This window comes from Meleagris gallopavo, chromosome 8, assembly GCF_000146605.3.
Source record: "Meleagris gallopavo isolate NT-WF06-2002-E0010 breed Aviagen turkey brand Nicholas breeding stock chromosome 8, Turkey_5.1, whole genome shotgun sequence".
Lineage (NCBI taxonomy): Eukaryota > Metazoa > Chordata > Aves > Galliformes > Phasianidae > Meleagris > Meleagris gallopavo.
Genome location: NC_015018.2, coordinates 12032397 through 12060115, shown reverse-complemented (window position 1 = coordinate 12060115; position 27719 = coordinate 12032397). Strand labels below are relative to the sequence as shown.

The following is a 27719-nucleotide window of genomic DNA, read 5'->3' as shown; positions in this document are numbered from 1 at the left end:
GTTTAATTGCATGCTGGCATCCTGCATTCCAGGCTGTGGCAGTGGTTGTGATGGGCCCTGCAGTCCCAGACCAGACCTGTGGGAGTCTGGTGTCTGAGGGCACTCACTCAGCTCTCCTGTCAGGCTCCGGATCTCATGGCTGCATTTTAACTATACTTAGTACTAATGAGGTATCTTTTATATCAATAGTAAAGTGTTTTTCTGTAACCTGGGATTTCATGGAGCTCCACCCAGCAGGGTATTCCTGTTTCCTCAGGTGTGGAGAGGCTGCAGACTGGCCAGTCCCAGTGCACCACAGCACCCGTCACAGCCTGTGTGCTCAACACCCAGAGATGCTGGCCTCTGACACACCACGTGTGGTGCCTTTGATGTCCATTGCTTTGTAATTTCTGGCAAATGGAGGAAAGATGACTGCACAAAGCAAGCTGAGGAAGGAATAGATCTTTGCTTTCCACTAAGCTGTTTCTCCCTCATCATCTGCCAAGAGCAAACTTTAATTTATAATAGAAAATAAATCTAGCTAGAGTTTACATACAGAGAATTGCTTTTAAAATGAATTTTGGCTGAAGGAAAACATTGCCTCGTTGTAGTCCCGTTTTTCAAGCAAGAGAGATTAGATCCTTACAGTAGAGGTAAAGGACAAAAGACAAACCAACTGTAGAAAGAGCTTCTTTCACTGCTGAAGGCCCCGTGTCCCCTCTCCCAGCAATAAGGATGAATACACAGCTAACCATAGCAAACTGTTTTAGCTAGTGCTCTCAGTGTGGATTAGGAATGCAAGTGTTTGAATTAAGCATTTTATCATGTTTCACTGCTTTGTAGGCTTTTCTTTGACTTGAGAAAGCTCAGGCAGGTGGATGAAGCTAAAACAAATCAAAGATTAATCTTTTTCTCTCCTTACACTGAGTAAGACCTAGAACTGGAACTGTGCAGCATCACTGTCACTGGGCAGCTCACAGTGAGAGCAATGAGCACGCCTTCCCTTCAGCTGGACCCACTGGCAGAAGCCTTTGGCATCTCGTGGTGGGAGCAGGGCTCCAGGAGTCAGTGCCTGTGGGCTGCCTGCTGCTGTGAATTTGGAATGTTCTGTGTGAGAGAGCACCAGAAAGACCTTTCCATTTGCAGTCTGGCAGAATTTCAGCACCTGGTATCACTGCTCATTTTTATATTTTCCCTCTTTCTTCCCACATATGCAGAGTAAATCACTTCAGGAAAGTGATTTATCCAAAACACCCCCATTTCTCCTGTTCACTTTCTGCCAGATTGCACTGTAAAGTAAACTAAGAAAATCAGTTGCACACTTGTGCTGGTGTGAGGGAGAGAGCGCACACAGGAAAGGAATGGACATCAAGGGGCAGCAAACATACACTAGCTATCAGAACACTACTGATTGAATAAAGCTTCATGTGAAAATGTAGCAAGGTGGAAAGTCTATATTGAGGCTTTGTCAGTTCACCTTTAGGCTGCTGGTATGGCTAATGTGGACTGAAGTGTTTAGAAAATGATCCCCGTCATCTTCTCTCATGATTACAGCATCAGGCCCCAGCTCTCCTGGTGCCCTGAGAACAAAAGGTGCTCAGTTTGCCGACTGGTAATCAGCGACTTGGCATGACTGCCCCAAAAGGGTAACTTGCTGTTAGCAGTTGCTTGCTGTTACTTGCTTAGCAGGTTCCAGCAAAGCAACTGTCCTTATCGGAGCATGATATGTGACTTGGTCTCCTGTGAACAGATGTGTTCCTCTGGAAATCATCTCGAATTTTGGCTAGCAGGGAGGATGATCAAAATAACATGGGGTTATAATCCCATCTGTGGTATAGTAATAGAATAAATTTTCAGTCTGTAAAGGGAAGAGTCTATGCTGAGGGCTATCTAGTAAGCAATATGAAACTAAAGATAATAAGCAATTTTGAAACCATTTTTGATCTTGTATATGATGTGTTACTTATTGGTTTATTGTTCTGTTTAAGAATTACCTGTATGTTGTGATGATATGTTTCTCTTGCAAAGTTTTTTTAAAGCTGACTTTCTTGGCTTGTATTTTTTATTGATATTAAAGAAGCTAATCATCCCTTACTGTTCAGTATAATATTTTCCTTACTTCAGCCAGATGAGCAGCCTTTATTGTTTTACATCTAATTACCTGCTAAGGAGCTGCATAGCTCTGAATAAAATGCTGAAGTGAATGATGGGCAGATATTTTTTCCGTAAGGCAGAAGATGTAGAGAAAACAAATATAGTCATTCAAGTCTCTTAATCAGCAGGAATTTCAGAGTAAAAACAAAACTAGGGATCATGATTATATCAATTTCACTGTAATAGTTAAAATAAATATATGCACCAAAATTAGACCCCAAATTGATTGAAGACAATGACTGTGCTGCTTTCAAAGTAGAATGTCTTATCTTTTCTGCCTACATTGTGGGGGATTATTTTACACTGACAGTTAATATGACTAACTCTTGCAGACAGTGATGTATCTGTTTTCTGTGGAAGGCTCTGTTCGTATTTTCATTGCTGCACTGATGAATCACAGAATTACTGAATTGTAGGGGTTGGAAGGGACCTCCAGAGATCATCTAGTCCAACCCCCCTGCAAAGCAGGCCTCCTACAGCAGGCTACACAGATAGGCATCCAGATAGGCCTTGAAAATCTCCAGAGGAGAATCTGCAACCCCCCTGGGCAGCCTGTTCCACTGGTCCATCACCCTCACCATGAAGAGGTTCCTTCACGTATTGGTGCAGAACTTCCTGTGCTCCAGTTTATGGCTGTTTCCCCTTGTCCTGTCCTCACAGACCACTGAAAAGAGGTTGGAAATGTCTCCTTGACTCCCACACTTAAGATATTTGTAAACATTAATCAGATCCCCTCTGAGTCTTCTTGAGAAAAGTCTGAACAGACCCAGGTCACCCAGTCTTTCCTCATAGAGAAGATGCTCCAGGTCCTTTATCATTTTTTGGGCCCTCCTTTGGACAATCTCTAGGGCATCCCTGTTGTAAGGAGGATCGGGGGAACTGCAGACTTGTCAGCTTGACTTCAGTGCTAGGGAAGGCTATGCTGCAGATCATCTTGAGGGAGATGACATGGTATGTAAGGGACAACCAGGGCATCAGGCCCAACCAGCATGGGTTCATGAAAGGTCCTACTTGACTACCTTCTATGTTTGGTTGATCAGCCTGGTGGATGAGGAAAAGGCTGTAGATGTAGTCTATCTAGACTTCAGCAAGAGTGGTCAGACACTGGAACAGGCTCACTAGGGACATAGTGGACCTCCTGTCCCTGGAGGTGTTCAAGAAACATGTAGTGATATTAAGGAACAAGGTTTAGTGGGCAACATTGGTGGTAGGTATAAGGATAGATTAGATGATGGAAGTCTTTTCCAACCTTAATGATTCTATGATTCTATAACTACTAGATTCTACAGTTGCTAAGAACATACATCTAAATTTGGATAAAAGTACTCTAGCTACAACCTTTCCAAAGGAGAAAATGATATATTGGATTGTCTGATGTAAGCAACCAAGCAAAATGACTAATTATTGGTTCAGTTTCTATTTAGAACTTCCTCTTTTGTCACATACCTTTCAGAGGAGCTCTCTCCAACAAATTGTTCCTCAACCTATTCAAATGAGAGAAAACAGATCAAAGAACTAAGACATCTTTGGCAGACTGGATAGAAGTTGCAAATCGAAGGGTTTTAGTGGCATAGAGGGAATATTTTTTCTTTAACAAATCTTTTTGGTGAATAAGAAAAACTTCGGTCCTTTCTTAATGTATTTCTTTCAGATCTTAACATTCTTGAATCCAGGGTACTAGATCTAGATCGCTTTGTGCTTTCATTAGGCACTATTGGTTCTAGCAAAGGCACATTATCCCTACACCTGACCTGTAGCGCTCTGTCTGTTTACAGTGCTTTGCCTCTGCTATGCAAAGAATTTGTTAACTGAATTAAAGCATGTCATACTTACGTAGTTTTAGTATGCTCACCAAACAATGTACTGATTTTAAGACTGCTAAACCCATTTCAGAACTTTTCTCTCTTAGAAAGTGTTAGTTGATAATTTTTAATTTTATGTAATGAAATGAAAATATCTACTAGGGCAGTGTTAATTGAACAGCTTGACTTCGCTATGAAGAGAAAAGTTAAGCAGTTTGATTTCTAGCATTGATAAACAAGTATAGCAGTGTGTCTAGGATACTGAGAAACAACCAAGACTAACCCAGCTCATGATAACAGTCCTTCCCGAAACCTATGAGTGCCTAGAAGAGGTCCTCTTAGAGATCCATTGCTCTGATCAGTTTAATAGCAGAAGGCCAGTGATAATGGGTTAAGAGTAGTTGGTATCTTAGCAAAACTAGATTTAATTATTTGACCTTATTTTAAACTTATCTGTGCTTTAGTATGTCCAGTTCCCTATTTGTAGAATGAAGAAATTATTTCCTTTTCCCTTCGTTTTGCCCGAATGCCCTACTTAGACTGGAAAGTCTTTGGAACAACTGCTGTCTGGTCTAATGTGCATGTACAGAGCAGAACACAATGAAGTCCTGATCTCAGCAGGAGCCCCATCTGCTACTGCTGAGATAAATGATCTTTTCAGTACTGGTTGTTTTTTAATCTCTTTAAATTACCATAAATACATTTTTAAAGCCATATGCTTTCATTCTATATTCCACACCACTGAAGAAATCTGGGATTCTGTGGAAATATAATTATGTAACCATATAATTAAAGACTGCCTTATATCTTCTACATGGAAGGGGGCTGAGCTGAGGTCAAGAGCCAGATTCATCTGCCACTTTATAGGTTTCAAGTATGTAAACTTAGTTTAGAAGTGGTATTTTAAATATGGCTCTGGGTATATAACTACATACTCATTCAATGGAAGAATATTTTCTTCAACTAAATTATGTTCAATTAAACAGAAGTTAGTTTGCAGTAGAAGAAACTGATTCCAAACTGACTTATTAAATTATAGGACTAGATGTCTAGTATTGGATGCCGATCAAGGAAATTCAAAGGAAGCTTTTATTTATGGAAGAGACAGAGATAATTTATCCCACAGTGCGATATGACAAGGGGAACACTTCCTGCCCCTCCTTGGACCACCACTACTTTTCTCACTGTGTCTGTCTCTGTTGCATCAGTGTTCAAGTGTTCCCAGCTTAGTATGTGGCACTGCTGGTATTTTGACAGTGGCATAAGCCTAACATTCTGACGTTAATGTTTTGGCTGAATATCTCAGATTTCTGGAGTACTGCAAATGCGTAAAACCAAGCGGCACATTTCTAAACACATTAACTGATCCAAATGGAAAGAGAAATATATAGGCTGAGCAAAGATCATGTCTCTAATCAGAGGCGTTTTGTCACTGTCAACATTGAGCACTTTGCCTTAAGCAATTGAAGTGTTGCAGACTTTCAGAGAAGACTAAGTTTCTCTAACAAGAGAAATTATTATTCAACCTGGATGTCAGAATTACCAGCATTTCCCAGGTCACAGCAACTTGGCATAAGGATCGTTATCTCTGGACAGGCCTTTTTCTTTCATGCTTTGAGGTGCAGGGGTAGCTCTTACCTGAGCATTGAAATTCAACATGAAACCCCCATATGGGGCTTTAGTGCCCAAGGGTGGATGCAGAAAGATTGCATGAACTACTTCCCTGCTGCATGTGCTTTCAAAAACAAGAGACTCAGGGTATTTGAGATTTTTTTCTTTTTTTTTTCTTTTCCTGAACAGGCAAGCTCTGTTCACCTAGAGCTCCTCTACTTTCATGTGAATGAAGTCAGCTAAGAATTTGTTCCATCGTGGTTGTGTTTCAGGAATTGTTTACCACTTGTAGTTCTTCTGTTATTTAGAGTGGTTTTGGTTTTTGCTTTTTTTTGTCAGTATTTTTAACTTCAGGAGAAATTAGAGTTTTACGTACAGAAAATCTTTCCTCCCTCAAGAAGTACAACAAAGAATCCTTGTAAGCACCAGGTGCAAGAAAAGCAAGGTAATTGTCTGTGATTGTGAGATTCTTGCTAGCACAATACTTTGCTCAGTCAGATATGTACACAGCATCCATTTCTGCCAATGGAAGTTACAGATAGAAATTAAGGGGACATGTTTAGCTTCTTTCACATAAAATCTAGTGAGCTTTTTCTTTGGTAGGGAACTGTTTTTTAAACAAAATCAAACATTTACATGTATAAGATGTGACATCCAGAAATTTTCACAAGTTGTTAAAGTCCAATTAGGTTCTTGCAATCTGTTCTTTCTTGGTAGTAAGATAATTTGCTGTTATCAAAAGAAAATACAGTTTATGTATTTCATATGTAAATTAATTTGCTTTGAAAGGAAGGAGAAAAAAAAGATTTGGAAGCTGATGTTTTTGCTAACATCAACGTTTGCTTATGTTTTCATATTTCTTCATAGTAACAGAATCATTGGCACTCCATTTTGGCCTTCTATTCAGTCTCATAATACCTCACAGCTTGCACTTTTAAATACCATCCCCATTTTACAGACATACAAACAAAGCTAAATCTCTGCCTGTAATCTAATCTGAAGTGCGCATTTGACTTCAAATTCCAGTAATGATGGCAAACCACCTTAAGACATCCAGTGTAAATTTTGCAAGATGCTTTGCTTTGCACTTGCCAAGGTGCTCCTGCTTTCCAGCAAAGAGCAAGTTCTGCTGGCACATGCGAAGTGCTCCCTATGATCACACTGAGGCTTTACACAAAGTCACTGCCTCAGTTGGTGGCTGTTCAACTGTTGTCTGACAGATAATCACCTACACAACCAAGATGTGCCTGGTGCTATGAAAAGTGGAGACTGAAGCATCCTTTAGCTCAGCAGGAGTCCTATGCTTTCAGCAATCAGATGGGCCAAATTGGACCATCTCTTCTATGGAAACTGGCTATTCTTTCAGGCTCACTGTTTGCTCCTCTTTGGAGCACAGAAATCCATATATGTATATATAATATATTATAAAATTATGCTCCAATTAAGAATAGATTTAAAGGGTTCATCACCCATCATGAAAATCTCTTTTTTTTTCCAATCTCATGACTGTGAATAGTGTCTCAAGGTGTGTTTAAAATTAGCCTATTAAAGCACATATGACATTTAGCAAAGAAAGAACTGGATTTAGAATGTCTTTTTATTCTGAATCAAGTTCCTCCCCAAATACTTCTTCCAAGTTATAAATACAGACTATTCTGTTGATGTGTGTTAACTCACAAAAGAGTAAATAACATCATTTGATATGATTAAAATGTCTCTCACACCATTTATGAACGTAACTGTGAAAAAGGAATGCTTATTTCTTTTATGTGATCTTTGGTATTTCATTTAGAGAGGAATGTAAGCTGGAGTTATTGAGCAATAGCAGACAAACTATACCAAAACACTGAAACTTAAAGGAAACAAAATACACAGTCTTTTATATTGTTTTGGAAAAACAAGTCACCAAAGAATTTGTCAAAAGTAGCACACAATCATGGCCTCATCTAATTAAAATTCAGTTCCATGCTTTCAAATAGCTTTAATAATAGTCCTGCTCAGAATTCATGGCTATTGAAGGTGACCAAGGATATCAAGGAAGGGATAAGAATTTGTATATCCAATTTATCCTTCATAGAAATATCCAGAAGTAGTCTTACTGATAATATAATAACATTATTGAAGTAGTTTTTGTTTTGTACTGTGTCCTGTTTGCTTTATCCAATGACCAACTTGCATTATTCTTCATTAGTAGCTGCTGCCATTCTATTTAACTTATTTAGTATGGTCTTCTTGTTTCAGCATGTTCTGGGACAAAGAGGAAAAAAATTATACTGAATATGTGTATGGGACAGTTAACTGGGGAAGTCTTCCAGATCTTAGGAGGAGAGTGGGGGAGCAGAGAACTGCACCACATAGTGGATATCTTATCTTGCCTGGGATAAGGAGGAAAGATAGAGCAGAAACCCTAACTGGTGACTTTCTGGAAAACAGCCTTCTCCCCCTCCCCCCGCCTCCCCCCCATTGTCTTGAAGGAAAGTATTCATTGCATGAAGTGGAGATGGAAAGCAGTCACAAAAAAGTGCCTGTAGCCATACTACATCAGGCTGTGATCTTGCTTGGCCCCATGTACTCCATCCAGTAAGGAGATCAATAGTTGGACTAGAGAGTTTACTTGGCTGCCCAGGAGCTGCAGGGCATGGTGCTGCTGGAGAAAGAAACATTGGTCTCTCTGCATGTGTTGAATCAATGTCAACATGTTTTACAGTGTTGTGATGCAGCTTTTTTTATTATGTGAATGCCTGTGACCCCTGTGTGCATTTGGATAGCATGTTGTCCTCTGAACACCATGAAGGGTATGCGTGTAAGACACTAGGAAAAGGGGAGGAAAAATTGTGCATTATTTTTAAAAATGTCTGTGAGCACCAGTGAGTACAATGTGAAATCCCAGTTACTGAGTCTCTCCTACAGCTTCTGTTGTGATTAATAATGACTGTTTTATGTTGCAAAACGCTAGAGGCAGTAGATCCACACTATCACTGATTTAATACAAGACTTCATTGAAATAAAGCAGCTAGTTTGAGATACAGTGTTGTTTCAAAAAGAGGATAAAGCATCTGAAAATGGTCAGATTACTAATTTTGATTCGTTCTGTAGAAAAAAACGTAAATACCAACTGACTTAATTCAGTCTGATGCAAGTTAACTTTTAGGTTGTGAACTGAGTGAAAAAGTTCAAGTCTAAAGCAGTGATTTCATTTACCATTCATGCACAGCTAAAGAAAACCCACCATCTCTATATGATGCCCCAGTATTAGTGACATGATGCACAAATGCATTAAGCCACCAGGTTTACTTCTTCCACACACTTCAGTTTATCCATCTATGCAGATGTCCATACTAGCCTTCCCTTGTCAGGTGGCCAGAGGAAATGCTAGAAAAGAGGATAGGGATGTGGAGGAGAAAACAGAATTCCCTTCAGAGAGGTTGCAGCAGAGATATTCAAAACTAGACAGCAATGGGCAACTGGCTCTACTTTGCCCTGCTTCAGGTTGGGCTGGACTACCTGGTCTCCTGAGATTCCAGCCCCTGGTGTTTGTTTTCTAGAAAATCTTCCAAAACCCTAAATTTCTTTCATTTTATAACTATATAACTCAGCACAACATCAAGAATGTAACTCCAGCTCCCACCATTTGTGCAATTTCTTTTGAGCTTCATATTCTGGCAATTGCTAGTGGCATCACCTTCTGTGCCAATACAGATGCAGGCAGCCAATTCATGCCACGCTCTGTCATGAACACCGTGAGGAATTCACTGCTGGTGGCTCAGCCCCATTCTTGTGGGGCAGCAGGGATGAGGAAGCTTGTTGCATCATTGATGGGATCATTTTGTCCTGCTCTGGCTTTTGCATACTGCTGCGCTGCATAAGCATGTGTGGCAAATTGTATTGCACAGCAGGAATGGTGGCTCAGAGGTGGGGCTGGACCCACAGCACAAAACAGCTGCATCTGCCTTGTCCAAGCCACCATTTCTCCAACTCAGGCAGAAGCCTCGCTCTGCTCCAGTTTGCAAGAGCTCCTCCCAGCCTGGTACTCCCTGCTTTCCCCAAGCACTCAGCTTCTCTGCTGTCTCACTGCGACTGTGTGAGGGCTCTCTCTGGGAGAAGGCTGCATGTGTGTATACACACACTTGCACAGAAGTATAAGTGTTCTCTTAAAGAGGGAAAAACTTTGTCAGCAAATTATCTCATCTTATTTCAGCTATCATAATTCCCTTCAGGCCTCAACAAAATGCTCATACATGTTTGATCAAGTCACTATTAAAGAGAAATATTGTGCTATTCTTGCCAACTGGACCACCTACACCTTGGTATCACTATAATTATTGTTGAATATTATTATTACAAGGGAGCACAGAGTGTGTAGGTCTTTCTTTAATATGACAGTGGCCAATTTAATGGAACATTACTGATTAACACAGCCAGCACAGAATATGCTAGCATACCTTTAACAAAACTTTATGTTCCAGTTGAATGGATTACAGAACACCTCTTGAATGCCTAGTGACTGGCATTGTGCCAGAGACTTTAAAAATTGAAAATGCAGTTTGCTTTCTCCTTTTTTTTTTTTTTTTTTTCTCATAAAGAAATCTGAAAGCAGAAGCACTGACCGTGGCAAGCTTCTTGCATTTTTTCAGTAGGCAAAAGCACAATAAATCAAACTAGAATAATCCTGTGTATGTTTTTGTTTTCATGTAGGCTGCAGGGATTGAACTTAAGGACTTGATTTTTATTACTAAAGAAATGTTTTTAAAACATCAAGACCTAGAGCATGTTGTGAGCTTAGTCCAGATTTCATCATCATCTTTTGCAATTTGCCCAACGCCCTGGCTCCATGCTCCCATAGAAATACAATTTATTTCTCTTGCAAGAGTCATTAAAATCCATAAGCACAGAGAAACCTGCAAAACTGAAAATGAGCACTAAAATTCTGACAAGATCTGCTACCTAGATTATTTCCCCTAAAGCAGAAAAACTAAGACAAACAGTGCTTCTCTTGCTCTCTGAGTTATTATTAGTTCAGTATTATTTATCACGCAGCTTGGAAATCTTGAAAGGTTACAGCTTATTCTTCCTGTGTGGCTTTGGGGAGCCTTTTGACTCTGGTGAGGATTGTAACATGACATTGTTTTGGAAATGAAAATTCTACACAGATTATTTTCTGTATTATCTAGATAATGGAGGTGATAAATGTATAGATTCTAGCTGGTGTAAGCAGCTGCAACTCATTTAAATGATGACAATTTGCTCCAGCAAAAAACCTACCTGTAAGGAGGGAAATCTGGAGGAAATTTCTCGTGTTGCTTTTTTGTAATATGAATGTAGTTTGTATTTAAGTTTTATAAAAAAGAATACTAAGACTGAATAGAAATTTAATTCCATCTCCTTTTGTTCTTAAATGCCAAACCATTAACAGATATATTCCCTAAGCCCATCTGTAAGCTCCATCTTTCTGTGCATCCAGGTCAGCTAAACACATGCTCAGATCATGAGTGATTGACAAAGTCTGTATTAATGTCAGTTAAACTTCCTATGTGTTACAGTAAGCTTTACTAAAAATTGATCACTATGAACATAAACTTATAAGCTACAATACTTTCCTGATCATGGACTTCCACACCCTCCTAAAATGTTATATCTGTGACTTGGACTAAGTATATTTCTCTCCATGTACCCATATATATATATATATGCATATATATTTTTAGATTAACAGCATTCAATAGAATGACTAATCCATACATGTAAAGAAGTATAGATTATTTCTGGTGTTTTCGTCTCTTCCTCCTTTATTTCCAGTTTTTTAATCCAGATTTGAGACATTATTTCTGAATTCAAGCACCAGTTGTCAAGGGCAAGTCCTCAAACCTATTCACAACTCAGTTTCTATTGAACTATCAGCTGGATCTGTGGAGCTTAGAATCCTATAACTGAACCTTAAGATACAAGTCTGAAGGGAATAGTCTTTTGCCCTGCCATTTTCTGAATGTGCTGCTGGAGAACTTGCAAAGGTAATTAACAACTACAAGTGTATTGAGTGGGTCTAGTTAACTGTGGGCATGGCTCATGATAACTGTCTTCCTATCTTTTCATGCTGTAAATGAAATTCTCTTGTTCTTGCAAGTTCACAAATGACAGATAAACGTATGTTTAAATGTAGTGGGAGCATCCATACCTCGTAATCTCTAGCCTAAGTTTTTCCTGAATTGTTTTCTTTCCTTCTGAAGTTTCCTCTTTACCTTCATTTTGTTTCACACCACGAGATTAAAAGCTTCTACATCAATATGTACTCTGGGATAAGAGGTTAAACTGTGAAAAACCACCTGAACCAACACTGGACGTCATGAAAATAGCTGTGCTAAGGGCTTTTGTCAACTGTTTCATCAGCTGAGTTTTAAGTTTTTCTGTGGAATCGATTCAGCAGATGTAAATCCCCTGGATCGTACTGAAAGGGTAGCTTCTCTTACCCTTGCCAAAACCCATTCCAAAGGTATTTTGCACAAAATAAAAGTATCCATATGGAGTTTTGCTGATGTATCTTCCCTAGTTTCAAAATGTACCTTATCTCTTCTTTAGAGAAACAAATTGTACAAATTTAGGACCTAGCATCTAATTTGACTGTTTCTAATGGGAAACAGAAAGTGAATAGTTCTACCCTAAGATTTTCAATTATGAATCTAAAATAACATTAAAAGGTAAAAACATCGTCTCAGACAGCTATAGTTGCTAGTTTATATTTGTAAAAATAACAGCAAAACAAAGCAAAAAATCAGATATAAGTGATGTTAGCAACCTCTCATTAAATGCAGCTAACTTTGGCCATCTCAAAGCTGATAGGTACTCTGTAATTTTCTAAGATAGCTTGGGTGAGTGAGGGCTTCCCATCCCTGGTTGTACATCTTGACTTGTCTGCTGGTTGCTTGGATATGAATATGCCTTTTCCTATAAGTGTTTTTGCATAGTCAGGAAAACTCTTATACAGAATATCTATGAACTGTCTTGCCCAAATGCGTGCATTCAGCAAAAATGCCTCTGTAAATAACACTGGTTCACAAATATCTATGAACTGCTCGTGTATCACAGTAATGGATGTCTTGCAAACACTTAAACTGGATAGAAATGCCATTGCCTAGATCACTGCCATTCATATGCAGATTTGGTAAGCTTTTTAGCACCACTTTCTGTGTGCTCAATAATAAATAGATAGATGCTGTGTACATTTACATATTTTTTGGTTGGTAAGATCATTAACACTTGGTCTTTATTGGTAAAAGCTGCTTAGAGACTTCATTTAGTAGTGCTCACTTCTGGAAATTGGAACAGCAGCATCAAATCTCTGTCCATGAATATATGTGTGGCTATCATCTAGCAGAAGATGGATGGCCTGGTTCAGTATACAGGAGTAGCTCAGCTGACAGCACTTTATATCTCAGTGAAAGGAGCAAAGCTCAGTTTCTTCCACTTGCACATCTGCTGTAATGTAATACCATCTAATAATGGTATTTCAGTGGTGGATGTGAAACACTGAGGAGGTCTGCTATACTCTATTTTTTTTCTATTTTGCTTATACATGTACAGGTTATAATTTAAGAAGCAATAGGTGATCATGTGGGTGATTTGGTTGTATGGGCATTTTTTGTTGTCCGCTTGTTATGGTTTTCATAAATGCAACCAACTCTGTTCATGGTTTCCTAGTAGAGAGCAACTAGACTAGATATGTGATATGAGAGGATGTCATGCTTCATCAATATACAGTAATATCTTCTGTCTTACAGTGCAGATATTTGGGTCTATAAGGTATGAAAAGTCTTGTAACTAAAGCCTAATCATTGCAAAAGAGAATCACTGTTACTTAGACATATGTGTTTAGAACCTTAGTTCAGTTATATCCCTGTAGTGTAATTTCTTAATTCACCACACTGCACTGGTAATCATTAAAGACAATGTAAGTAATGACAGTAATTTGACAGGGCTATCAAAGTTGTGTCATTTGTAATTTTAACAAAAGGCAGGAAGGATTAAAGGACCAAAAAAACTCAAAAACCTGCCAAGATCTTAAAATTTTAAATTGTACCGTTAGACATAAAAAAAATTACATGAACAACATTCAATATGCACTTTTTAAATTTGTGATTACAATTATCCCGTTTGTATTTATTGAAATTATTTTTTCAGGCCTACTTTGGATAGATTCTAGTACAAATAAGCAGTAAACTTACTTCCAAACATACATATGAGAAAGAAATTATTTGCACTGAGAACCATCCATTGCTGGAAGAACTGCCCTAAAGACATGGCAGAATCCTCATCACTGGGGGTTTTCAAGATGCCATTAGACAGGGCGCTAAATCATCTAATCCATCCTTTTTTCAACAAGAGGATGAACTTGATGATCTTCCAAGGTTCACTTTTCTATGACTGCTTTCTTTAATCTTCCCAGGTTGCAAACTTGTGATATTCTCAAAGCTTTCTGCTTCTATATGTCTTCACCTGCAATTAGATTCTTCTTAGTGTTTTGAATTAGTTGTCTTAGAAAAACACATTAAACACATTTAACATACTTAACCTCACTGGAATTGGTATTCTGAAAATTGGTATTTCCTGAAAGCAGGGGAAAAAAAAAAGAAAAAAAAAAAGCTTAGATGAGTAAAGGCTATGAAAATGAATGAAAAAAAAAGATAAACGTAGACTACTAACATTTGTGAAGTCAACTTTTCACATTCCATATTTTAGTCTGAGGCAAAGGCTAGGGCTATATCTGAATGGCATCAGTATGCTTACTGTGATTGAAAAGTAGTAGTAAAAAGTCTTGTAAAATTGTTAGAAGATGACCTGCTATTTGGCTTTACCAGAGCTTTTCTGCATGGATCTTCTGAGCACCTTTTTAAATCTACAGAATTATTTTCTTTAAATCTACATAGATTTCTAAAAACTACCTCAAATGGATTGACTAAATGAGAAATCTTTGTTTTTTTTATTATTAAGCTCTGTAAAAACAAAATATGAAAAATGCCATTCTCCTTATTATGTGCACCCAAATATGAAAATAAAGGAGCTAGGATCCATGCGGAGAATCCTATACGATTCAGTTAGTCCACTAAAATGTACGTAAATTTCTTAAAATTGTGCTAATGGTTTATAATTGAGATTCTCTATAAAAAAATCAGCAAAATTGACTTTATGGAGAATCTGTTTTCAACCCATGAAAACAAACAAACCAAAAGTTGGCTACAGATTGCTTCTAAAATTGGTTAAGGACTCACTATAATACTGATTTTTTTCTATACTGTAGTCTAAAACAGTAGTCGCTTCGTAAGCCAATGATGAATGCCAGGACGCACAATAGAAATTAATAACATGTGCTACATATTGTGTATTCTGATGGAAAAGTGGAAGAGGAAGCTTTCAAAGTGATTTAAGAACTAATGATTTAGCTTGGTTTTGGTTGAAATCTGAACAATTCTTTGCTGCCTATCTCACCTTTGGAAGTCATTCTTGACAAATTGCATGAAAGAAATCTTGCCCATCTGCGTAAAGACCTGTGAGATCACGTACCTTGTTCACCTACCTCGTTCAGATTGAGCAGCTGACAATGAACCCTTTGTTCTTCTGGTAGGCAGAACTGGAAGGGTTCCCCAAGCTGTGGGTATCTTATGCGCCAGGTGTGCTGCAGCAGCAGGGCAGCTGAGAACAATCTATGTTGAAGGAGAACCTCATCAAGGAGACTCTGAAATAAGAGTCATACCAATGGCACTAGCTCTCTTAAGTACTATTTCTTGCTATTCTTAAAAACCTTTGTAATGTTTGAACTTGAGGACTATTTTAGGTGTGAGTAGTTTTGCAATACTCTCATGAAGTACGATGTGCTATTCTAAGAGTTTCTCATCAATATTTCAAGTAGAGAAATGTAAGGAGTTTCTCAGAGTAGGTGCTATTTACTATATCTAGTCAAACAGATGCCCTTTAGTGGGAAGAACAGCAATATAAAAGCACTATCCTAATATTAATGTGGTTGACACACTATAAATCTGAAGTAACTCCTGAAGCTTGCTAGTCAGGACAAGTTTCCTTCAGCGCCATTACAATTACAAGACTAATTAGTAGTTCTCAGGCACTTTCGCAATCTTGTTTCTTGCACTGCTACTTGACAATGTAGGAGATGCTTAATTCCTGATCAGAGGGAGCTAAGTGAGCCAGGCTTTGTCTCTCAGCAGTTCAGCAATGTTGTTGAAATTGTTTTTATCCAGCTTGCCTTTTACAGCTCCTCAATCACTTCTTAATACAAGTGGAAAGGAATCCTGTTATTGATTGAGCTCCTTACTTTTATCCAGCCTACCTTAAGCTTTAAATAGATCTCTCCTGTCATAGAAATAATAATACAGCTTGCTCATAGCAGAGAGCGGGGCCCTAGATGCTGTGAGTTCTTGTTGCTCACACAGTAAGTGAAAACTGTTTGGATAAGCAATGGTACAGATGCCAGCTTCCGCATGGGGACAGCCAGGGCTGCACAAATTGATGTGCCACCTTAATGCTGCTGGATTGATTGAACATTTCCCCGCTGTTATTTTTCTGCTGTTGTCTTTCCTCAAGAGAATGGTGTTCCTAGCATGACCCCTTTTTCTTTGCACGTCAAATGAAAGAAAATCACCCTTTGCTGTACTTGTGGGGACAGATATTGATCACAGTGATGCAGACTAAAAGTAACTCCTGGGAACTGGAGGGATGGCTGAACTCTGGCCTATGAAATGGGGTCAGATGGCAGCCGCTGGTTCCTGGCTTTATTTCTTGTGGAATGGGAAAATGCAGATCTAAGGCACCCCTGTTGCAGAGTGCCGAGCCCCTTGGCAGAAGTGAAAATTTATTGTTATTTATTGTTAGTGTTTATAGAGCAAAACATTGATATATGTCACAGTCTAAATACATTTTCTTAATGGTCATATCTATGCCAAATGTATTGATATTTCCGCTAGACATTATGATCATTAATACCAACATTTAATTTTCATAAAAGCTTTTATTTTTTTCTCTAGGAAATCACATAAAGCCTCATTTCACAAATTAGCCACTACTTACTGTGCAACAGATGCTTTATTCTCAGTTTGTGACTTTTTAGAAAGTGCTGGATATGGACATAGCTGAAGTCGGGACAAATCCCTTCAACTCCCCACAAAATCTTGTTTGGGCTTTTTAACATACTCAGCTGAAAATATGGATTAAACTTGAGCTGAGATAAGCATTAAAAACTTTATGCATTTAAAAAAAGGGGAGGGGAAACAGGGGAGATGGGAGAAATTAAAGAAAATCTCATCCATTAATGTGATGATTTACAGAATGCTGATGTACAAAATATTAGAAGCTATTTTTCTATAATAAAAAAAAAAAAGGTAGGTTCTCTCATCAGTCACTGGTGGTTATCTTTATTCATGAAAAATCAGAAAGTAGATCTCTTTCTTAGCACAATGGCAAGTCACGGCAGCTAAGTTGCGCCTGCACTGAATTAGACTGTAGTGCACTGTCTGGAAAATTAATGAAAATAATTTGTAAGTAGACTTATGGAGAAGCTTTAAAGAGCTGAAACATTTTGCTGAAGTCTGTCTGGTTAGGCCTTTTTTCTTCCATGAATTGTTCATATGTAAGGGAAGATTTTTCTGTGGGGAAAAAAAATACATATACAGAAACAGTGCTACCACCAGCTGTCATTAGTCCTTTACATGCAGGCAGGACACTTAAGATAAAACCACGTGATGTGAGGTAAAATAAATATTTGTTATGACTTACATCTATCTTCTGCAGATTCTTGCTTTCATTGGAGGTTTAATACCCATGGGGATTAGAAAAAATGCTTTTGTGGTGGAGTAGTGGGTTCTATTACTTCAATGAAGATAAAATGCTACTTATTGTTTGTGTGTGGGATTTGCTTTTTTCATTTTCTGTTTCAAATCTACCTCCTGATTTTAAATTATCTTTCTGATATGCAGTTTCTATTGTTTATCAGTTGTGATGTGTCCCTGATCAACAAACTTAGACAGTATTTTTCCTTTCTTCTCACTACAAAATAGTTGTTATGTAATTGTATGTATACCATATATAACATATGAATATATATATTTTTATATATATAATATTATATATGTGTAATTTTAACAAAAAGGTAATGATTGGGGATGTGTGAAAATGAGAAATACAAATGATGATCAGCCAGTGTTCATGTTCATAAAAAATGAATACATGGTTTTGTGGCCAATTGAGAGCATGCACAGAGCTAGCAGCAATTCCAGACAGTCATACAAATACAATGCTGTTTGTGAATATAAATTCAGAAAGGGATAGAAGCCTGCACAAAGTGAACAGCCATTCACAGTTCAAACAATTTTTTTCAAACATTGTTAGCAGAACATTTAACCAGCTTTGCACTTAAAAAGTAATTCAGTGCTGATGCTTTGCCTCTCAGAGGAGGAAAATATTTTTGCTGTCATTTGCCTGAGATAATACTATTTCCTGGTGCTTTGAAGTAAATAATTTATTGTAGCTTGGGGCTTTCACTCTGAGACTTTTCATGTATGATACACTACTTACCTTAGCATTCCTGTTTATATATTTACATTGCTCTCATCTCAGTGCTACTCAGGCTTCTATGTACCAACACATCTTCCACTCCCTGCAGAGGAAGAATAGAAGTCATTAATGCTTCCGTATCCCTGATGATTTTATTAAATGAAGTTTAATTACTTCCATTGCTTTTGTATAACATAATCTAGTGCTCATTTACTCTATTATTAACATTCAGAGGAATTGAAATAGGGTGCATTTGCATCAGCACACATTGAGTATGATGTAAGGCCAGGCGTAATTAATTTCTCTCTTATAGCTACAGAGATTGTTAATTTAAAAAAAAAAAAAGATAAGCTAATTTGTGAGACTTGATTTTTATTTGCATTAAGGCTACTTTCTATCACTCTGTAGGTGTAAATAAACACTTTATTAGAAGTGATTAGATTTTTTTGCTTTTAAGCTCACTTTACCAGAGTGATGTCAAATGGTAAAATGTAGTAGTGTAAATTATTTGTGGAGCAAAAAAATGAAGTTGCATATTTGAAGTTAAATGTTTGAGCTACATATCAAGTTCTTCTTGTAAACTGCAAAATTTTCATCACTTTCAAGGAGAGAAGGGGCCGGTTGCTAGGTCCACGATGTGTAATAGCTAGGAGATGAGTTCTTTTCCACACATCTCCAGCCAAGCTCAGCTCTCCTAGTCCTTCCCCAAAGCTTCTGCCCCATGGCAGCTCCATCCCCTGCAGTGGACAGTAGATCTGGCAGCCCTTCCTGCAGTGTGCTCCCACCATGGCAGCTGGAGCTGCTGCCTCAATGCCATACACTGCAGAGCTGCCTGATTTAGGAAGTTTTAAGCTCTGTTTCTGTTCCCAGTCTGACATAAATCCAAGTGGCCTATTTCTTTTTTTCACAGAAGGTGCTGGAAAAAATATCATTCTTGTGAAAAATGATTTTCTTTAAAAGCTTACTAAAATGGGAACCTCAAGACCAAGGAATACCCAAATCCTCAAGCTCTTTTAAAAATATATTGCTTATGTAAGAGGATTTGCTAACAGAAATTAGACCGAATCTCTTAAATGAACCACCCACTCCTGAAATCTATCAATCCAACAGCCTGCTCTGAACCTTTGCAGAGGATTGTCTGCATTTGTTGGCTAAAGAAATTTTTCATAGAGAAATGTTGCCTTTCTTATATAATTCTTCATGACTTCTTTTCTTCATCACATGGCAGAGTGTTAAGAGTTTACATTTTCTGTCCCCTGTCAATAAGTGACCTGCTTTAAGCAGCACTCAGAAATGAAACACCACTTGTCAGCATGAACACACCGATGGCTAAGGGACTCACTGCTTGGAGCCAACTGCAGCACCACTTGGTGCTCATTGCATGGTACAAGGGGAGCACAGTTATGGCTGTGGAAATTAATTTTATTGAGGAAAAGTCAGAAAAGGGAGACACAAAAGAGAGGTACTCCATCAGCTGTGTCAATTTGGATGTTGTTTACTGATCATGAAATGGGAATGGGAAAAACTGTGCAGAATGAGGATGAAGTTGCCAAGATAGAGGTGGTCCTGTGGTGGTAGAAATGTGGGAGAGGGATCTGGATAACAGCTTGAAAAGAGGCACATGTCTGGGGATTGTTCTGCAGAAAGGCAGTTGTAAGAATTCAGGACGTTCTGTTGCTGCGGGATTTATTCCTAAGGGGTTCAAATCACAACGTTCTAGATATTGTACATCTGTCACAAAGAGAAATTCTTCCTTAGCAAGGCTAGTTTTCAAACCCAAAGAGAGAGGCAAGAGGGGAGCAAGAGGTTTCTTCCTTTCCACAATGGGGAATTCTGAGTAGGATGCAAAGGAGGAGAAAAAGGATGCAGGAAAAAATGTACCCAACAACAGTAAAGCACTTCTTGCAATTCTGGTGAAGGTCTAGTAAACAAGATACATGACAACCATGCTGAAGGTACAGATTTGCTGCTTTTGAGTTTGTGTACTGTGTTTAAATTCTTAGTCTTATTTTTCAGTGTCAGTTAACACTAGAAATACACTGGAATTCCTGATTTTGGATGTTCAGGTTTTGAAAGAAAAAAGAGTCATCATGCTTTATGTGTTTTTGCTTTCTGTGCTGGGAATGCAGAGTTCATTCTACTCTTTGTTTTCTGAAAATTGTGATACAATCTTGGAGTATTTTATCTTGAAAAAAGGCACAACAGGGGACCTACAAAAATGTGATTAAATCAGACCTATTTTGTTAATGAAATTTAGTTCATAGGTCTCTTAAACATCCTTCAAAACTGGATTACAGCAGTGCCATAAGTAGTACTGTATTGCAAGACTTGGTATGTGAGGGCTTCAGTTATGAGCCATTTTCAAAGATACATGTAACTGAACAAAAGGGAAAGTTCGGTTTCAGAGAAGCAAGAGCCTTGTTGTTTCAGTCAAAGAAATACAGTTCAAATTCCGCAGGATTAGTTACCCTCAGAAATAAATTGGGAGCTAAGAATAACAATCTAAGAAATCATCCTTGAGAAAAGCTAGTTATAAATTACATCAGTGTTATTCTTTTTTTCATGCTCCCAAGTCTTGCTAAAAGCCTCTTTCAGGCAAATAAGGAGCCTTTATAGTGCTAAAATTGGATTAATGTTGAATTAATAAAGCATTAATAGAGCAATACCTTGAAGTTATTGGTGATAAGTTTTAATTTGAGGGAATTCAAAGACTGAAACAGAAATTAATTGTACTTCGCCTTTTCTTCAACAGTGTTGCTAGTCCCCATGTACTACACAGCATACAGAGGTAGAGTACTTGGCAAGGAGATCTGTAGACAGCCTAAACCAAGTCAAAAAACTGAAGTTTAAGGAAAGAAAATGGAAGTTAGTAATCTTTAGATCACCTTTTCTGTCTCTGATATGTTTATGTATCTTCATGCATATACATTTGTAAAGATGTACATTGATAACTTACTCCACTCAAAACTGATATCAGAAGTTGCAGGAAAAAATATCTTTATCATAAGGGAAAATTGTAGGTGTCTATCTTTTCATCAGCTGTATTTTTTATCTTTTTTTTTTTTCCCCAGAATTTACACTTACTGAAAACTAATCAGTCCTATTGGAAAAATATATTAGCAAGAATTTTAGTCCATGGGAATTTAGCAAAGATAATTTAAAGCAAGTATTAAACAGCTCAAAAAAAGTTATCAATATAAATGATGCTGCTTAGATGTCTGCTGATTTAAAATGCCATATTTTTATCAGTGACAATATTTCCTTATAACAAGTTTCATGCTCAAATTCCATGATATTGTGTAAATGAGGGACAGTGAAATATATTTCTGTAACTTATGCTATCTATACAGTTTTTCCTGGGAGATAGTCATGTTGTATGAACTATCTTATCTGCTTTTTTTTTTCTCTCACGGAAATTCATCAGTGGCTTTCAATTTTATCAGAAGACTTTTTGCCAGCAATACAGTAGTCTTTCTATATAAATTTGGTAGGCCACAGAATTTTCAACTTCTTTGCTGACATAGGTGTTACAAACTTATTTTTGTGTATGTGTGTAATAAATCTAATATTTCTAAAAATAGGGTGTCACAGCTCTAATTTCAGTTATGAAATTATACCATCACACATGTGGAGTAACAGAATAATCTAGCTAATAGCCATTTATGGTGAAGGAAAAATTTTACTCAAGAAATTAATTTTTTTTCCACATGGAACATTTTCCAACAAGTCAAATAAGCTCTTAGAGGCACCAAAATGTAATGGATATGACTCTACAATCCTTAAACTCCCCAGGATTTCCAACTACTGACCGAGTAGAATGGAGTTTCCACGTACCTAATGCAAAACAGCTATATTGTGCCCTGAATATCCATGGCCTGAAGTCTAGAATGGATCATATTTCTCATCTGGAATGGTGATTCTTTTATATTAACACAGCAAAACAGGCTCTCTCTGCAGGATCTGACTCCAGAAATACCAGGGAAGCTGCACTAGTTTGCACATACCACAGATTTGATTCCGTATTCTTCTAGCTTAAATATTGTTCTCCTTTGTTTCCTCAAATGCTGTTATAAAAATCAAGCTTATAAAAAAAGACAAGTTTTCTGGAAATACAACAGCCTGAGCAATACTACTTGCATACCTGTTGTACAATATTATTGCTGTTCATGCTGATACAGAAACTATTGGGTGATGCAGGAGTAGAGTAGATGCATTGTTTACAGTGTGAGATTAATACCAGGTATTTCCACTGTGAAAATGCACATCAAAAATTCTTACTGTTTTAGGAATAACAATGAGGTCATGATCTTTTCGTTGTTTTTGTTTCCAAAGAAGGTTCATTATCATTATTGGTGGCAGGGTTGGTAAATCTTGGTAACAGATGTGGAGTTTAAAGCCATATAGCGTCATAAGAAGAAATTGCTGCTATGGTTTTCTTTTAGTCACTTCTAACACAAATTATCAGTACCTTTTTTCTATCTCGTGTGTCAGGAAGGGGAGTCATTAACTTAATACTTCAGTGTGCTATGTTAGAATCTATACCAGTAGTGGAACTATCCCTATTAGTGACAAGCAGTGGACCCAGAAATGTCAGAGGGGAAGAGGTATGAGTGTATCTATCTGGGCAGGAATAATGGATTTGAGCTGATAACGTACACATAGGAAGAGCTTACTCAGACTTTATCTAAAGGGAAAGGGTTCCCATGGTATGAACTTCAAGTCCTTTAGCTGAACATCTTTACCTTCTTTCTTCCTGCTTTATAATGCCTTCAAAAGTCAGGGACTGATTCACTCAGAAATACAATCAGAACAAAAGATTAACGTACTGCCCTTGCAGGACTAGACACACCCCTTGTAGGAGGTATAATGCAGACTCTGAAGCTTCTCTCTCATGTCTTGGTAGTGTACTAGCCTTTTCTTAAAGGTCTAGTAGTGTTTTTTCTGTAACCCAGAAGGATGGAGCAGGATCTGTTGCTTATCTCTGCTCATTAGCCTCCTGATTACTGTCTAGAGCAGCAAGTTAGCATTGTGTTATTTTTCTAAAGGGTATCTTAACTGTTCTTCAGGCAGTTGGTTAAGTAGCTGGATTAATTATATCAGACCTTTGTAAAAGTAAGCTCTGCTACTTTTTCTTCTTTTTCTTTGTGTGTGTGTGTGCGTGTGTGAAAAATGAATGTTAGCAAGTATTTTTTCTTTGATTCCACATTGCTGAATGTGTACAATGCAGATGTCAGCCTTAATGGCATCTCTTCCTTGCACAATCAATATCTCTCACTTTGAATTGGCCAAGATTAGTATGTTCATAGACTTTCACACTTTAATTCTAGAAAGTATCTTGACCAGCTATTCTTCATTTCATTTAATTATGAACGGTCATAACCTTAATCATATTACCATTGTATTCTTCTTCTTGATAGTATTACATACTCTTGCATCATGTGCAAGTTTTCTTAGTTTGAAATAAAAGAAGCATATTTTGATAAATGCACCTGCTTCATACTGTCAGAAATAAATCAATCTCAATAGGATTGGAGAGGTGTGTTTTGTTTGGCTGGTGTGGCTTTTTTTTTCCATTTGTTCATTTTAGTCATTCACAAGTTGGTTAGAAGGTATCTAAAACTGTTTTCTGGGTTGGTGGCTGTAAGCTAAGTTTGTTTGCTGCCTGCTATTAGATCTCTCCAGTTTCCTTCCTGGAAAGGAAATGCCTTTTGTTTTGAATTTTAAAGTGAATTGGTAAGTCAGAATCTAATGAAGCTGCATATGGCTGTCCAATGAGGATATAAATGTTTAAGCATGAGTTTGTGGAAGGTAAATCTCTTGATTTGTGCTTTTGACCTTGTAGTTTGAAATTTCCTTCCTTCTAGAAGCTGTATTTTGGGTCTGTTATGCTAGATATTTCACAGTTACTGTGTTTCTGCACAGATCCAGGTGGCTACTTAAGCCCTTTAGTTTTCTCTTTATAATCTTGGCACTCTCCCCTACTTGCTTGACCCAGGGTAGGTCCTGAACTCTGACTTTACTCTGGTAGTGACCCACTAAACTAGCAGTGGATCAACATTTTTCTGATTTCTGTTCTTCAACCAAGTACTTGCTACAGTTCAGGAGCTGCTCCAGAACACCCTTGACAGAGAGATTCTTCTTTAGAGGGTATCACATCAGTTCCTCCCATTCTTTCTGTATTTTGCTTTTGAGCACCACATTTCACAAGTCCAGCTTAGTGACTTTATCAAAGCAGTTTGCTCTCCCTGAGCACTTGAAAGCATTCAGACAGCTGGCTCAGCCACAGCTTTGTTCAGACTTGTCTTTCTCTGGCAATTCCAAGGAACACACTGACTGTCAGGACATTCATGTCTATCCAGAAATACCTCTCTGATGCCCTTCCCTGATCCTCCAGTCTGTATTACAGCTGTGCTAAAGTTGCTCAGCGTTGTTAGGATCTTACATTACCTGGACTTCCATCTGGCTTCCACTGGGAGACAGTTTGTGATCATGGGGCATGGAAAGGAAGGCACAGCAGATATGTAAGTTTGCGAGATTTCATACACATATTGAAGTGTCTCCTTGAACATCTGTAGGACAATTGTCCTTTAAAAACTGTAGCCCCACCACACAGCTTCAACATTTGGTCAGCATCCAGGCTATTTCCACTGATATAGGGAGCCTCTAGTATCTGCTAGCTCCGTTTTCAGCCACAGCTTTTTCAGGGATTGTGCTCAATTACAAGTGATTTTTGCAAGTGTTTCTCAGGTGTCCTTATTAGGACGCATGCATATCTGACAGTGGTGAACAATCCAATGACTCAAAGAAGCAGAATCTGTGCTAGATGTGAAAAGAGAAACAGATCAGCTACTGACTTTGAGAGTAATCTAATGTTTATTTTTTGTTTTTTGTTGGTTTCTGTTTGTTTCTTTATTTTTATGGTACTATATGGTTCCATGAAGTTGTTTTAGTCTCCACATTTCTTTATGTTGTACAAGCTGAGTATATGCTACACTCACACCCTAGGGCAAGATCATCTGAAATTTCTACTTTCTCTGCCAATTGACTAGGTGTGCAATAGATCATTAGGAAAGTACTGAAAGACGGGATTACTACCTACCTATCACCTTTATCATAGAACCAAGCCCAGCAGAGAAATACCATCAGTCAGCAGAGGCTCTGCCAGTTCTCCTGACTCCAGGTCAGAGAGAACCTAAGTAAATTTTCATTTATCTTTGCCTGTAGCTTGCCTGGAATCTGTGTGCATGAGATATGGGTTTGAGAGCAGAGCTGATTTTACATTTGGATGCAAAAATGGGAGAGTTGTAGAGATACTAAAAATCACTTTAGTTAACATCTGCTTGTATGCTCCATCTCTATCAAAATCCTTTGTTTTGCAGTATAAGAACTTGTCCTTCCCTTTTTTTCTGGGTTTTGAAGAGCAAAAGTAAAAAAAAAAACAAAACCAGAAGGACTGATAAATGTCAAGAAGATTTTAAAAAAAGGAGGGGGAGGGGGGACTTTTAACTGAAATACGGTAATTGTTAAGAACCCCCTCAAAGAGAGTGGCCTGTAACTCTTGATGAGGCAAAAAGCAGGTAGCAGCTTAGTAAAAGAATAACCTACTTATGCACAAGAAAAAGATATTCTGAGAGCAAATACTCCTGGGAGAATTCCTACAAGTTCAACTGAATAGCCTGAAATATATTTTATAACAGTGATTTATAAATAGACTGTGCCTTTAAGGCAGGCATTATCTTAGATATACCTTTCATTTTTTATATTAAATAATTTATTTTACTAGTAACAAATATTCAAGATACAACTCCTGTGTTTTATAAAATAAATTAAAAAAAAAGATTAGAACGTAATCAGAGCAGTCAAGATAAAAGCCTTTGACTTTCTATAATCCCTCTCTTCTATGATCTCAGAGAAGCAAAATGATTTTTTCTCTAGTAGAAAGATTGTATTACTTGCATCTAGCATTCCCACTGCTTAAAGATTTCTACAAAGATAGTGGACGTAGAAAGTTTGGAGGTCTTGGATTCAGTTTGAAAATACTGTAAAGTCTATGTGGCTAACATGACAAATGGCTCTAGTCTGTATTTGCAGTAACAGGGAAATGGTAATGGTTTGTTGATTCCATGAGGAATAAATAGGATTACTCAGAAAAGCCTCTACTGTATTTCAGTTTCAGCTTTGTTATTTACTTGAACTTTGTTTCGATATCTACAGAGTAGAATAAGGTTTTTGCTTGTCCATCTTTTAAAATGAATGTGTATTTTTTTGTGGAAGGAATACGTAAAATATTTGAAGTCCTGTATTTCATTTCCTTACCTGGTACAACTAGCACTATGGGGAGAGTATTCTGGGACATGGTTTCTTTTGTTTATAACATTATTGTTGCCATTAGCTCACAGTTCATTGTGTCATCCCTTGACTCAGTCATTTGTATTTATCCCAAAGAGGAGGGATGCTTTCTTAAACTCCACATTATCTTTTCTTGAGGTTTCTGTTGGGAGAGTTGTTGCTAAATGCAGCTTCCTAACCAACAGTTTTGTGCTTAATCTCTTGTCTCAGTACCAAAACCAGTGATCTCTGAACTGGGACTGAGTGCCAGAGGTTTCTGGAAAATAAAAAAAAGTACAGTGACCAGCATATGTTCCTTGTTTTCTCTAGCAAGAAAACTTCCCTCTGTGTTATCTAAGTGTGGCCCCACATACCACAGTCCAATTTTGATTGATGATGAAGTGATGGCTTTCAAGGAATTCTTCTATTCAGAATTGCAAAACCATCCCCAGTAATTTTCTCACTCTTCTTATCTCGCTTGCCTGTAACAGAATTGATATGCTCTTTGTTTGCCTTTCCTTTTAGAGTAGGTTTTCTGTGCTTGCCACTTAACAGTTGTCCAGGGTCTGTTCTGAAATTATCAAAGTTTATAGCACACATTTTCAAATTAACATTCTCAAATATGCCCACAGAATCTGTTGCTGCTCCCCAAATGCATATTTTTTCATTAAACTGCACATTACCACATGTAAGTAGTCATTTGCATTCAGAGAGAATAAACAAATAGATACTAAAAAAAAAAATTAGCAAAGATGTTCCATGAAAAATTTGAGAATTTTTAAGGCAAATGTTTTTTTTAATTTCATGGCATGAATGTGACCAAGATCTTGGTGTACTTTCTGGACTGTTATGAAGCAGAGGACACTCAATGTAACATGTGCAAAAAGAACCCTCTAAACTAAAATTTCTCTCTAAGTTTGAAACTAGGTGTGGGTTTTTCTAGTGGTACTCTAGAGGGTGTATCTATTTTCAGATTCCAAAATATGTTCATTTGCAGGGAGTAAAAACCACAGTAATTAGCACGTAGGAAGATTTCTCAGGCAATGCTTAAATGAACAGCTGTAAAGGATCTTTTTAATGTATGTTTTTATTCAAATGGCTTGTCAGATTCCACACCCTATCTTAACTCCAATGATTACAATTTTTCTGAAGATTTTGACTCTGCGTACGTCATGAAGTATCAGATAACCAACCTACTGCCTTATTGTATTGGATGTTTTCACCAAAAAATATTTATTGGTTCGATCCCCATTGAAAACTCCTTTGGTGTGGAAAACAGAGTGGATTCCATTT

The 27719-nt window shown here is 37.7% G+C and overlaps 1 long non-coding RNA gene across 1 annotated transcript; it reads right to left on the bottom strand.

Moving 5' to 3' along the window:
* Positions 1-13673: 13673 nt before the first annotated feature.
* On the bottom strand, positions 13674-15259 carry LOC109368776. The gene is made up of 3 exons (XR_002117106.1): positions 15112-15259; positions 14110-14144; positions 13674-14033 (listed from the first exon to the last, which is right to left on the bottom strand). It is a non-coding gene; the product is annotated as an uncharacterized LOC109368776 (long non-coding RNA).
* Positions 15260-27719: the final 12460 nt, after the last annotated feature.